The sequence below is a fragment of the Triticum dicoccoides genome, chromosome 4A (genome assembly GCF_002162155.2).
Source record: "Triticum dicoccoides isolate Atlit2015 ecotype Zavitan chromosome 4A, WEW_v2.0, whole genome shotgun sequence".
NCBI classification, from domain to species: domain Eukaryota; kingdom Viridiplantae; phylum Streptophyta; class Magnoliopsida; order Poales; family Poaceae; genus Triticum; species Triticum dicoccoides.
In genome coordinates this window covers 283,925,680-283,937,407 of record NC_041386.1, presented here as the reverse complement: position 1 = coordinate 283,937,407, position 11,728 = coordinate 283,925,680, and positions in this window count along the sequence as shown.

The window sequence follows — 11,728 nt, the reverse complement described above, 5'->3', positions numbered from 1 at the left end:
CCATCTAACCCAACTATCAGTTTCCCTGTTAGCGTTGGCCACAAAGAGGAGAAAACTAAACACCAGCAAACATTTCCCGGCAGAGCTCCCTGAAACCGCTTGTGAGAGGGTTGCCGGGGGGAATCCTATGTTGGTTGGTGAACTGCATCCTCTAGCGCAACACCATGTTCTCGTTGTCGAGGCCAGTGCCCCCACAGCAGAGGAGATGCCTTTAGTCCTCGTCGTCAAGCCACAAGCCCCATTATGGGCACAACAAATAGGCCAATTCCTGCAAACAGGGGAACTTCCTGATGATCTAGAGGAATCTGAGAAGGTAGCTCACCAATAGACTATGTATCAGTTTGTGGATCACATTCCATACAGAAAGAGGCCAAATGGTGTGAGGCTAGAATGTATCAACCGGGAAGAGGGACTAGAGTTGTTGGCAGAGATACATAGAGGTGTATGTGGCACACATATAGGATGAAGAGCACTTGTAGGGAAAGCTTTCTGGCAAGGATTCTACTAGCCTAGTACTCTCCGGGATGCAATTGAGCTCGTCACTAAGTGTGAAGCCTGTCAGTTCCATTCCCAAAACATTCATCAACCTGTTCAAGCCCTTCAAACAAGACCTTTATCCCATAGATTAAAAAACTGAACCATAAATTGAACTGGGAAAGGTTGTCGGTTCAGGTTTTTACCGATCGAACCGCCGGTTCGCCTGTTTGATTGTTGGTTTTTAAGCAATAAAATAATATATGTTGAGTAATATATGTGCTAATATAGTGTGAAACAATGGTTAAATAAAATTATTTCCATGTAGTGGACAACAAAGTAGCACAGACGAGTTAGTTATTAGGCCGGGCAGGCCCCGTGTACTGCTCACACGACCTGGGATCGAATTCCACTTCTCCCAATTTCTATTAAAACATTTTCTTGGGTTTTCCCGGTTCAGTGGCCTAGTTTTTTCACTAGTTTTCTAGATAACCGGCCGGTTTGACCGTTTTTCTCCGGTCTGATTGCAGAATGGTCTTATTAGCTTAAAAACCGCTGACGCCGCTGGTTCCGTTTTTTCTGGTTCGACAGCCGGTCTGGTCTGGTTTTTTAAACTATGCTTTATCTTGACCTTTCGCGGTCTAGGGGCTCGACATATTGGGCCCCTTTCCCCGTGCTACCAGAGACTTTGAATTCTCGTACATGGCAATCGACAAGTTTACAAAGTGGCTCGAGGTAGAGCCAGTTAGGAAGGTGACTACACAATCAGCTATCAAGTCCTTTAAGGGGTTGGTGTCTCATTTTGGGGTACCCAACAGGGTAATCACTGATAATGGCACTCAATTCACGAGCCACGTCTTCATGCAGTTTATCTAGAGCCTTCGATGCAAGGTCTATTTCACCTCTGTTTCTCACCCTAGAAGCAATAGATAGGCCGAAAGGATGAACACTGAAGTACTGGGAAGGCTCAAGACAAGAACTATCGATAGGTTGCGAAAATGCGGCAAGCACTGGGTTGATGAGTTGTGTCGTGGCTATGATCACCTATGGGGCCGTTGGCCCCTTGTGGTTTGGCAAGGGGGGCATGTTGCACAAAGAGCAGAGGTTGTAGGGAAGAACGACAATGGTGACCTAGTGTTTTTTACCCAGGTTCGGGCCGATGTGAAGCGTAAAACTACTCCTGCTTTGGTGGACTGGATGGAGGACCGCAACGAACACGCGGTGCTTCAGCCTGGCAAGGTCGCCTCGGGGAGGCAGCTATGTGCGTAAGAGTGTACAAAGGTCTGAATCCTATTCAAGGTCGCCTTGGCCATCCTTTTATAGGCTAAGTGGTTACCACAGTGCAAATCGGTCATTATACACTGATTAGATAGCAAACAGTGCTATCATACCTAACTCTGTAGACAGGACAAGGTGCATTAAATGCACCACTTAGTATCACGTCGTGAATGTAGCCCGACAAGCCTTGCCGTGCCACTTTAGCCATCTCTCGCCCTGTCTGCCTGACACGCCTCTGGAAGGGTGTCATGCAGGGTGAATCTTCTCTCCAAATGGCTGCCACATGCCAAATGATAGCCACTTAATCACTTGGAGGCTTGACACCGTACTGATAAGTGACTTGAGTCGCTGTGCGCTAGAGTGGTTGTGCCTTTGCAGGGCGATCCGCCCACGGCATCCTTGGCAAGCCTGCTGGGGAAATCTTGAGACTTGTCTTTGATGTAGCCTTGACCTGGCCACGCTCGCCTGCCCGGCAAGCAAGGTTTTTCCTTAGTAATACCTTGCTCTTCTGTCTTGTCTTGGTCTTCCTGATTCGCCCTTTACTTTCCCAAAGGGCTATCTCCTTAGTTTGGTCTTGTCTTGCCGCCACAACCTTTGTCTGTGCCTGTGTACTGTTTGGGAAACATACGACAAGGTTTGTTGCACCGACAGGAGCCCCCGAGTCTGGCGCGAATGCGCTACCTAGCGTCCTTGGGGCAGGCCCTATGAAGTTCACAGGCAGAGGGCTTGTGGAAGACCATTCCTTGATATTTTCCTTGCTTCTTCATTAACCTATGCTTGAGTCAGTTTCTAGTTTTTCCATGTGTCGTGCAAGACGTAATGGTGGGATCTTAGCCACGACCTGTGGGCTACCCACGTCCCATGTTCACGGGTGATAACTGCCATTCTGCCAACTTTTCCGTTCCTAACATTTCCGCCACATATGCTACATGCATTGCGCTGGGTTGGTGGCAGACACGAAGGGCGCGGAAATGTGTGCCATGGCAGAAAGACAGGCGTCACGGATTGGCGCAGGAGGGCGGTCTTGATTCAGTGCACCGTTGATGACATAGGGAGGTTGGATTGGCGAAGCGGGGCGACTGCCCCCTAAGTGAGGAGCTAGCCCTTGGCACTGTTCGCCTATAAAACGGGGTGTGGGCGTCTATTACGCTCACACCCACCTTTTTCTTGTCTCTTCTGATCTCCTCTCCCTACCATGGTGAGAGGAAGAGGTTGTGGCAGTACCTTAGTAGCAGCGACGAGTGCCTCCACATGACAATGTCTCCCAACTCCTGTTTGATGACGTGGTTGTGGAGCCCGACATGATAGGAGGTGGTAGAGGACGAGGACGCGACCTCCGTGGTGCTCGGGGGCGAGGAGGGAGGGGCGGTGTCTTGATTGCTCCCCCTCCCATCGCCCCGGGTCCAAATGAAGGCCATGTTGGCGACCAGCCGCTGGAGTTCACCATCAAGCTGCGCTCTCCTCCATGTAGTCGCCTTTGGCTTCCAACCCCCTTCGCGAGGGTGATGGAGGTTGAACAATCGCCGGGTCTGAGGCTGCACATGAGGGGTTGTTGCAATAGCAGCATGCAGGCAGACATAGAGTTCCCTGCACCTCATTTCGTGCTTCTCCGACGTGGCTGGAAGACCTTCACATGTGCCCACAACTTGGCGGCAGGGCACGTCCTCCATTTCAAGATAATGGATGCCACCTTGCTCCCTGTCAAGGTCTTCGGGCGTTTGGTTGCTCACTTAGGGTGCTGCCAATAGTGACGAGGAGGACAGTGACGACGATGATGGCAGAGCCGGTGGGAGGATGACGGCTCCGACTCCGGCTAAACACCAGTCGCACCATCACCGTCAGCCGGCGGCACCACCATCAGCACCTGCTTCCCCTTCTCGGCAAGGAGATTTGCCTGGGTGTTGGGTGCATGTAGCATCTTCGGCTCCTCCAGCAGTCTTCTAGCTGGACCCCAGCAGGCTTCCTCATGGGCTCCGGCTTCATTCGCCCAGCCGCGTCCTGCTGGCCCTGGTGGCGGTGACCAAGGGATTTCCCTGCCGCTCTCCCCATCCATCACTTTTGTCCGTGCCCTCCCGATATTATCAGGCTCCGTCTCATGGGGACTGACGGGGTCAGGCTGGGCTTCCATCCAGGGGCTCCTTTTACCCTCTTTGCCTCCCATCGAAGATCCTAGGAGGAGAGGGACAAGAAAGGGATTAAGGGGAACTTATCTTTTTTTAGTATAAAGCATATAGGCATTTGCTAAACTTTAGTTTCAAATATGTAATCTATTTTATCCATGTTTGCGCTCTATAAGATTTGTACTTGCTTATCAGCATATTAATGAAAAGGACAAGCCTTGACGGGTACTTGTGCATGTAATATATCCATGCAAAGGATGAACACCTTTATACTTTTAAGTAAACGAGTTTCCTCGGCAAGCTATCTTGCCGGTGCCTTCCATTGTTTCTGCGGAGGATGGGCCTGTCGGGCTTCAAAAACATGGAAAGGAACCGGCTCCTTGTCAACCTTTTTCTTGTCAAATGTCACTACAACCTTCCTGACCGAAGCAATGGTCGGGTCAAAGGATGGGAGCACAAATTCTTCGAAGGTGACAAGGTTTCTCTATGCACAAGTTTTCTTCTTACAAAGACACGTATGGATAAAAAGAGAACTTATCTGTTTGGCTTGCGGAGGATCGATACGTAGGCTTGTTTCCTTTTCTTCTTTTCAGGACCGAGCCCACAGCAAGAGCACTGCAGTTAGTGTAGAGGGAAATGATAGCAACATATGATCTGATCTACATACTCATGGCAAGTTCATGTTATGTTATGCATGCATGCAAGTTTTAGGGGGGGCCCAGCGGTTCGTTTATTTATCTGCTGCTCAGGGTCTGTGCCTGGCTTTGTACAAAGGGTTACATGCAACATCGGCAAGGCTTGTACAAAAGGGTGGCTGCCAGGGCAGGACCCGGCAGCCGCGCCTTATGGGTAGAACTTACAAGATCCTCAATATGCCATGGGTTTTGCGCCTTGATGCCATCTTCGGTATCCAGACAGACTGCGCCAGGTCTGGTGACTCGTACTACCCGATAAGGGCCTTCCCACTTTGGCGTCAACTTGTTGGAACCCTTGGCGGACTGAACACTCCTAAGGACAAGGTCGCCTTCCTCAAGACTCCGGGCATGGACCCTGTGGCTGTGATAGTGATGAGGACATCAGTACCATTGTTACACCCACAACCCCTGCTGCTATACATACTGGACCAATTACTAGAGCTCGCGCACGCCAATTGAATTATCAGGTACTTTCGTTTCTTGGTAACGATTCTAATGTTCATGAGAATATGATGCTGCCTAAATTGGATACATTTGTTTTGCTTACAAATGCAGGTCCTAGCTTGGACAAGAAAGATGAACCTTGGAGCAAGTTCAAGCATGGAGATGATGGCAGGCGCAACGGGATCAAGAACAGAGTTACAAGTGATGATTTCAGGACTTTGAAGCCACCATAAGGAGTATACGAAGCCTTGGAAGAAATATACAAGATGCCACTTCATAAATTTCGTCCAGAGGCTATTTTAGGTGCTGCGTCACCTTATTATTGGGCCAGGCCCATGTATTTTCGAAATACTTAAGTATAAGCTGTTTTTAGAGTCTGTATGTGTGGGGAAACAAGAGTTAGGGTTGGTTTCGAACCCCTCCTCCAAGGGCCACGAAATCCCCCCTCTTCCTCCATATATACAACCCTTAGGGCGTCGTTTAGACTTTGGGTTTTGTTTAGATTAAAAGTTCGCCATAGCTACAACTTCGCGTACTTCGTTTGTGTCCAACGACCAGACCAAGGCGTCACAGAACCCCACCTTGATCAATAAAGCTTTCATCTTATATTCGCAATATCCAGATTGCAATCTCAGTTTCTTGCTTGTTCTTCATTTGCTTGCAGGAAACATACCTTCATCGTCAGGTTGATCGTGCTCCGACGTGGTCAATAACCTCTCGGAGTTGGTTTAGCGATTGCTAAGGCGCGACGTCCTCGCACGTTCGTAGTCGGATCGTCAAAGTCGACTTCCTCAAAAACGATAGCCACCATCTCATCGAAAGACGGGACACCTTTGCCTCTATCAAGTGGTATCAGTTTTCAGGTTGCTCGGTGAGATTTTCCAGTTTTTCATAGTTTGGATCCATTCTGTTCTTCATACCTACAGTCCACGAAAAAAGCCAAAAAAAGTAGGGTTAGTTCATCATATCCGAACCAATCTGAGCCTTTGCATAGTCTTTTTAGAATTTTGCTTTGTTGAATTTGCGGTTGCATCGTCGTGCTGACTTGCTGGTCTTAGCGTATAGTCCCTTAGAGTTTCAAGTTCTGTTCACAGGTTGTCACGCCGCCGCCGCACCATCGTCATCATCATTGCCATATACCACCATCCCACCATATACATCGCCTCTGCCATATACAACCACCAATCCGAGTCCGCATATACCATCGCCATATACCACCACCAATCTGAGTCCAACGATACCATCGCCATATACAACCACCAGTCCGAGTTCCACCAGATTCATCGCCGCCACCAGTCCGAGTTCCACCAGATTCATCTCCGCTACCAGTCCGAGTCCAGTATTTGTTGCTTTGTTTTCGAGTTCAATATCACGCGATACTTCGAGTCATGACAGAGTAGGACTCCTGAGATTCTGTGCTACCCGCAGAAAAAAAATAGTTCCAAACCCAAAAAAACTAAGTCTGGAAAATTCTGGCTAGGCAGTTTTTAGATCATTTGAAGACTTTTTCGAAAAAAAAATTGTTGCGGAGCAAAAAAAAGAGGAAAAAAAGAGGAAAAAAGTGAAAAAAAGAAAAAAAAATCAGAGAGTGCTCCTCCCTTGTTTACGTGTCGCGTCGTGATTTTGTTCATGTTCTAGTGTTGCTTCTGAAATTAAATTGAAAAGGGCATGTTTACTTGCCACCAAATCTGATATTGATGATTTAGATTTTAGCAAATCTGTTTGCTATGCTTTTGTGTGCAAAGAGGCATTATTTTCATTCGAGGGCGTGCCTTCCTCTTTGCCTCCTGCTGTCACTAACATTTTGCAGGAGTTCGCTAACGTCTTTCCACAAGACGTGCCATCGGGATTACCACCTATTCGAGGGATTGGGCATCAAATTGACTTAATTCCCGGTGCATCATTACCCAACCGTGCACCATACCGTACCAATCCAGAGGAGACGAAGGAGATTATGCGTCAAGTAGAAGAACTGCTCGACAAAGGTTATATACACGAATCCCTTAGTCCTTGTGTTGTTCCTATCATTTTAGTGCTGAAAAAGGATGGTACGTCGCATATGTGCGTTGATTGTAGAGGCATTAATAATATTACTATTCGTTATCGTCATCCTATTCCTAGGCTAGATGATATGCTTGATGAATTAAGTGGCTCTACAATATTCTCCAAAGTTGATTTACGTAGTGGATACCATCAAATTCGTATGAAATTGGGAGATGAATGGAAAGCAGCATTTAAAACTAAGTTTGGATTATATGAGTGGTTAGTCATGCCTTTTGGGTTAACTAATGCACCTAGTACTTTCATGAGGTTAACGAACGAAGTTTTACGTGCTTTCATTGGACAATTTGTGGTAGTTTACTTTGATGACATATTGATTTATAGCAAATCTTTGGAGGAACATTTGGAACATTTACGTGCTGTTTTTATTGCTCTACGTGATGCAAGTTTGTTTGGTAACCTTGGAAAGTGCACCTTTTGCACTGACCGAGTATCTTTACTTGGCTATGTTGTTACTCCACAGGGAATTGAAGTTGATAAAGCCAAGATTGAAGCTATTGAGAGTTGGCCGCAGCCCAAAACGGTCACACAAGTGAGGAGTTTCCTTGGCCTCGCTGGTTTCTATAGGCGTTTTGTGAGAGATTTCAACACCATTGCTGCACCTCTCAACGAGCTTACAAAGAAGGATGTGCCTTTTGTTTGGGGTACCGCACAGGAAGAAGCCTTCACGGTATTGAAAGATAAGTTGACACATGCTCCTTTACTCCAACTTCCTGATTTTAATAAGACTGTTGAGCTTGAATGTGATGCTAGTGGAATTGGATTAGGAGGTGTGTTATTACAAGATGGCAAACCTGTTGCATACTTTTCTGAAAAATTGAGTGGGCCTAGTCTGAACTATTCTACTTATGATAAAGAATTATATGCTCTTGTTTGGACCTTAGAAACATGGCAACATTATTTATGGCCAAAGGAATTTGTCATACATTCTGATCATGAATATTTGAAACACATTAAAAGTCAAGCCAAACGGAACCATAGGCATGCTAAATGGGTTGAATTCATTGAGACTTTCCCTTATGTCATTAAACACAAGAAGGGTAAAGAAAATGTTATTGCTGATACATTGTCTCATTGTTATACTATTCTTTCACAACTTGACTTTAAAATATTTGGTTTGGAGACCATCAAAGATCAATATGTGCATGATGCTGAATTTAAAGATGTATTGCAGAATTGTAAGGAAGGGAGAACTTGGAACAAGTTCGTTCTTAACGATAGATTTGTATTCCGTGCTAACAAGCTATGCATTCCAGCTAGCTCTGTTCGTCTTTTGTTGTTGCAGGAGGCGCATGGAGGAGGATTAATGGGACACTTTGGCGTCAAGAAGACGGAGGATATACTTGCTACACATTTCTTTTGGCCAAAGATGAGACGGGGTGTTGAGCGTTTTGTTGCTCGCTGCACTACATGTCAAAAAGCTAAGTCACGACTCAATCCTCATGGTTTATATATGCCTTTGCCTGTACCTAGTGTTCCTTGGGAGGATATATCTATGGACTTTGTTTTAGGTTTACCTCGAACAAAGAAGGGGAGGGATAGCATATTTGTTGTCGTGGATAGGTTCTCGAAAATGGCACACTTTATACCATGTCATAAAAGCGATGATGATGTTAATGTTGTTGATTTGTTCTTTCGTGAAATTATTCGCTTGCATGGTGGGACAAATACTATTGTTTCAGATCATGATACTAAATTTCTTAGCCACTTTTGGAGATGTTTATGGGCTAAGTTGGGGACTAAACTGCTTTTTAGTACTACTTGTCACCCCCAAACTGATGGACAAACTGAAGTAGTCAATAGAACATTGTCTACTATGCTTAGGGATGTTTTGAAGAATAACAAGAAAATGTGGGAAGAATGCTTACCTCATATTGAATTTGCTTATAATCGTTCATTGCATTCGACTACTAAGATGTGCCCTTTTGAAATTGTGTATGGTTTCCTACCTCGTGCACCTATTGATTTGTTGTCTCTTCCATCTTCGGAGAAGGTTAATTTTGATGCTAAAGAACGTGCTGAATTGATTTTAAAAATGCATGAGTTAACGAAGGAAAACATTGAGCGTATGAATGCTAAATATAAACTTGCTGGAGATAAGGGTAGAAAACATGTTGTGTTTGCACCGGGAGATCTTGTTTGGTTACATTTGCGTAAGGATAGGTTTCCTAATTTGCGCAAATCAAAGCTAATGCCACGTGCTGATGGTCCTTTTAAGGTGTTAGAGAAAATAAATGATAATGCATATAAACTTGAGCTGCCTGCAGATTTTGGGGTTAGTCCCACTTTTAACATTGCAGATAAGAAGCCTTATTTGGGTGAGGACGATGAACTTTCGTCGAGGACGACTTCATTTCAAGAAGGGGAGGATGATGAGGACATCAATACCATTGTTACACCCACAGCCCCTGCTGCTATACATACTGGACCAATTACTAGAGCTCGCGCACGCCAATTGAATTATCAGGTCTTTCGTTTCTTGGTAACGATTCTAATGTTCATGAGAATATGATGCTGCCTAAATTGGATACATTTGCTTTGCTTACAAATGAAGGGCCTAGCTTGGACAAGAAAGATGAACCTTGGAACAAGTTCAAGCATGGAGATGATGGCAGGCGCAACGGGATCAAGAACGGAGTTACAAGTGATGATTTCAGGACTTTGAAGCCACCATAAGGAGTGTATGAAGCCTTGGACGAAATATACAAGATGCCACTTCATAAATTTCGTCCAGAGGCTATTTTAGGTGTTGCATCACCTTATTACTGGGCCAGGCCCATGTATATTCGAAATACTTAAGTATAGGTTGTTTTTAGAGTCCGTATGTGTGGGGAAACAAGAGTTCGGGTTGGTTTCGGACCCCTCCTTCAAGGGCCACGAAATGCCCCCCTCTTCTTCCATATATACAGCCCTTAGGGCGTCGTTTAGACTTTGGGTTTTGTTTAGATTAAAAGTTTGCCATAGCTGCAACTTCGCGTACTTTGTTTGTGTCCAACGACCAGACCAAGGTGTCACAGAACCCCACCTTGATCAATAAAGCTTTCATCTCATATTCACAATATCCAGATTGCAATCTCAGTTTCTTGCTTGTTCTTCGTTTGCCTGCAGGAAACAGACCTTCGTGGTGAGGTTGGTCGTGCTCCGGCGTGGTCAATAACCTCTCGGAGTTGGTTTAGCGATTGCTAAGGCGCGACGTCGTCGCACGTTCGTAGTCGGATCATCAAAGTCAACTTCCTTCAAAACGATAGCCACCATCTCATCGAAAGACGGGACACCTTTGTCTCTATCAGATAGCGACGCAGGGCCTACTAGTATCGTGCAGCATGTACAACAGCCCGGAGATGGTTCTTCTCGAGGAGCATGTCGTTGTCACACTAGGGTTGTTCTACTAGTTAAACTAGTAATAACTAGTAATGGCGCACCACATCCACGGTGCGCCACTAGTAAATTTTTTTCAAATTTTTTTATTTATTTTTTCAAAACTAGTAATGGTGCACCAGTGGACAATGCGCCATTAGTAGTTAAAACTAGTAATGGCGCACTGTCAACTGGTGCGCCATTACTAAGTTTTTTCAAAAAAAATCAGAATTTGTTTTATTTTTTTTAAACTAGTAATGGCGCACCGTGGGAAAATTTACAAATATGAATTTCGACTTTATTTGCAAAATCTCTCTGGAATTTGTAAAATGGGCATAACTTTTGCATACGAACTCGGATTAAATAGTTTTCTATATGAAAAATCATCTACTCGAAAAGTTACATCCAAATTTAAGCGGGGGAACCCCGTTAAACATTTTCAAAATCCCTAAAAACCTAACGGAAAAAAAGTTACGTGGCTTTTAAGATACGGAGGCAAAAAAATTCAAAAAATTTCAAACTTACTAGTGGCGCCAGTATGCTAGGTGCGCCACTAGTAACAGAAAAAAATTGGTTTCGAAAAAAAAATTGTATTATTTTTCAAAATATGATACGTAATATGACCGGGAAGTTTGAAATATTTTTTCAAAATTTCATCATACTCATGAACTAAGTCCTAGACATCAGCAAGGTTTAATAGGATTGATATGATAGATATATCAACAAGTGCCTGTGAAGTGAGGTGGTGCTGGGGTTGGATAGAACTACGAAGTTAAGCGTGCTCGAGCTGGAGTAGTGTGAGGATGGGTGACCATCTGGGAAGTTTGACCACAGAGTGCGATTTGACTTGAGATTAAGCATATTGACCCGAGATTAAGGGCGTGTTCGGTAGCCCTCTGTGGGCGGAAACTCCTCAACTCCGCCGCCCATAACCAGCTGTCAGCTTCTCTCCAAATCGCCAGGAGTTAGCGATCCGTTCGGCCGGGAAGCTTCTCTCCTAAGCGTATTAAAAAGGATGGAAGCCCAGAGTGAGCAATTTTGGCCCATTTGGCTTTGATGTGGCCCGGCTCGGGAGGGAAGCACCATGGGATTTCAACCCAACAAGGAAGGAAATTAGCATCAGCCGATCCCATCAGGATTGGGGACGACGACTGAGCAGGCAGACCACGGTGCCGGCCTGCGCCATCTCCTACAGCACGACTGGCGCGAGCTCGCAGACCCGCCGTTCGGGTTCGTCCAGCAACAGCTCCACGAGCGCCGGCACCGCACCGGTGTCGACGATCCTGACGCAGTTCCGGC